General features: G+C 41.7%; 1 pseudogene; it reads left to right on the plus strand.

The window, feature by feature from the left end:
• Positions 1-2,022: 2,022 nt before the first annotated feature.
• Positions 2,023-3,009, plus strand: LOC107518969 (annotated as a pseudogene).
• The last annotated feature ends 415 nt before the right edge of the window (positions 3,010-3,424 follow it).

Raw genomic sequence — 3,424 nt, forward strand, 5'->3', positions numbered from 1 at the left:
TTTTATGCTTTTATATCCTTGTTTTCCCTTAGAAATACTACTTGTTTATTTCATCTGCGTTAAAAATAATTATTTGTTTTGATTTGTTTCCATCGAACCACCTATAATCTAGTCATAGAAATTAGAAAGTATTTTGATGAAAACAGTCCTTGAAATATTAGACTTTTAAAACAGTGAGAATTTGTGATTTGATAGAATAAAATGGAATCACTATAAAATTAAGTTTAATGGTGAAAACTCTGCCCAGTAAAAAGAATATTCAGTTGGTCACAGAATCTATCATGATTTTTCTTTTTAATTCAGAAAAGAGGGGTTCTGGAGCTTCTTGAAACATTGTCCACAAATAATACATATAGGACTTCTGCGAGGGCAGTCAGAGTGCTAAAGTAGAGAAAGAGAAAACAAAAAGCGGGGCCATGCTCAGCCACAGCCATAATAATCTGGCTAAATAAACTATAAAAGCCTGAAAGTTGGGTAGAGATCAGAGTTCAAATGTAGCAAGCCACCAGCAACAGCAACTAGAGCAACTTGTACCGGTGATGAGGCCAGTAAGGGAGAGGTACATATCTCATTGGAGCATTTTAAGCATTTCTTCCTTCTTTCCTGAATAATATCTGGCATGTATAGAAGACCTTTGATAATCACCATTTTTTTTCCCTTTACAAAGATCACACATATTTGAGTGTATGAAAACCTGAGCTTAAGACAGTTCTGTGTTTCTAAAACCCAGAATTCATTTTTTTTTTTTTGATGAAAAGTTTGCTATTCTACTTGGAATCATAAACTTTTAATGCTGGGACAGAGTGTGTAGATCGTCCAGGTGAAGACGGGATGATTTACCCAGTCACCCAGTCACGTGGGACCCTGGTTTCCTGACTTCCTACTTGGGAGCTCTCTCTGTGGTTCTGAGGAAATAAAAGAGACTCAAACAAGAATAGGACAAAATATTTAATGACATGAAGGAAATGTTTATAATACATTGTTGTGTAAAGAAAGCACATGCCATAATAAACATCACATGATTCTTTTTTTTTTTTTTTTTTTTTTTTTTGCTGGGCAGAAGAGACTACATGTGTGCTGGGCACAAAAGGCTGGGGAGACGATAGCAGGCCTGACATTTGTAGGTGAGGCAATTAGCAGGACTTGTTCTTTTCCTCTTTGTTTTTTTTTTTCTTGTTTTTTTTTTTCCAGATTTTTATAATATTACTTTAATAATCAGAAATAAATTAATGTTAAAAATAAAGGATTAAAATGATCCAAGGAAGATCAGTCAGGCACATTTCAAAAGCGCAGAGACAAGTAGCATAAGAACTCTTTTATCCAAAGGGTAGAAACAAGAGAACTATGGAAGAGGAGTATTTGACCAGACCTGTGCTGCAGGGTAGCTGGGCAGATAGACAAATGGATACCTTAGAGTCAATGTGTGGGCCCCAAGACAAACATTCATGATGAAGAAAGCAGTGTGAGAGCCTCCCTTTTATTGAGGGAAATCAGCTCACTTCCTGGTTCCCACTGCTCTCAACATCTAAATGATTGGGAAACATTAAGCTAGAACCCCTGTGGTACTTCCCTAAAGGCATGGAATAGTCCTCTGAAAAAGATGCTTTCTGAAAGAAGCTGGTTCTTTTTCATGACATCTCTAAAGGCTACTCTATTTCTTCTTCTTAGCTTGACTGTGTAGCTGATACCAAGAACTAAAAAAGAGCAGGAAAAAGAAATAAAATTAATAAGTAAATTGATGGATAGATGGATTGATTAACTACCTTTATTCATAGGGCACCTATTTACTTGCCAGATCCTAATTTATGTGCTGTATGATTTCTAATCTTTGGCATTGTTACATTATCTCTAACCTCAAAGAAAGGCATTAATATTCCATGTCAAAGGTGGTTAAACTGAGGCTGAGAGAGGTTGAATTACAGAAGAGAGCAGGATTAAAACCCAGGCCTGGGCTCTCTGCTTCTCCTGTTCGACAGACAGCCGCGTCCTCCTGCGTAGTGCCTGCCATGACCCTGAGACATGATGGTGAAGGTCAGAGGAAACGGATTTGGCCATATTGGATGCCTGGTCACCAGGGCTGCTTTTAACTTGGCAAAGTGGATATCGTTGCCATCAATAACCCTTTCATTGACCTCAACTATGTGGTCTACATGTTCTAGTATGATTCCACCCATGGCAAGTTCAAAGGCACAGTCAAGGTTGAGAATGCGAAGCTTGTCATCAAAGGAAAGCCCTTCACCATCTTCCAGGGGTGAGATCCCACCAAAATCAAATGGGGCAACGCTGGTGCTGACTATGTTGTGGAGTCTACTGTTGTCTTCACTCCTTTGGAGAAGGCTGGGGCTCACTTGAAGGATGGAGCCAAGCGGGTCATCATTTCTGCCTGTTCTGCAGATGCCCCCATGTTTGTGATGGGTGTGAACCATAAGAAGTATGACAACTTCCTCAAGATTGTCAGTAATGCCTCCTGCACTACCAACTGCTTGGTTTCCCTGGCCAAGGTCATCCATGACAACTTTGGAAGGACTCCTGATGATAGTCCATCACTGCCACCCAGAAGACCATGGATGGTCTCTCTGGGAAGCTGTAGAGTGATGACCAAGGGGCTACCCAGAATATCATCCCTGCTTCTACTGGCACTGCCAAGGCTGTGAGCAAGGTCATCCCAGAGCTGAATGGGAAGCTTACTGGCATGGCCTTCCATGTCCCTACCCATAACGTGTCAGTTGTGGATCTGACCTGCCACCTGGAGAAAGCTGGCAAATACGATGACATCAAGAAAGTGGTGAAACAGATATCAGAGGATCCCCTCAAGGGCATCCTGGGCCATACTGAAGACCAGGTTGTTTCCTGCAACTTTAACAATGATACACACTCCTCTATCTTCGATGTTGGGCTGGAATCGCCCTCAATGACCACTTTGTCAAGCTCATTTCCTAGTATGACAATGAATTTGGCTACAACAACATGGTGGTGGATCTTATGGTCCACATACCCTCCACAGAGTAAGAGCCCCCTGGACCACCAGCCTCAGTGAGAGGAAGAGGCCCTCAGCTCCTGGGGAGTCCTTGTCACAAATCGATCCCCCAATACACTGAGAATCTCCTGACCTCCAGTTTCCATCCAAAATCCCCTGAAGAAGGGGAGAGGCTTAGGGAGCCCTACCTTGTCATGCACCATCAATAAAGTTCACTGTATCCAGCCAAAAAAACAAAAACAAAAACAAAAACAAAAAACCCAGGCCTGACTTTAAGTCCCATGTCTCCTTTTCTGCACCCTTGGATGGTCCAAGCCTTCTCAGTTGATCCAGTAGACTTCTGTATGGAAAATAATGACACTGGATTAGGAATCTGCTTCGGCATGGACCCCAGGCATGGACAGCTGTCTAAATGATCTCCAAATGGCCCATAGCTGACTCTCTTCC

This window comes from Rousettus aegyptiacus, unplaced genomic scaffold (assembly GCF_014176215.1).
Source record: "Rousettus aegyptiacus isolate mRouAeg1 unplaced genomic scaffold, mRouAeg1.p scaffold_m13_p_4, whole genome shotgun sequence".
NCBI lineage: Eukaryota > Metazoa > Chordata > Mammalia > Chiroptera > Pteropodidae > Rousettus > Rousettus aegyptiacus.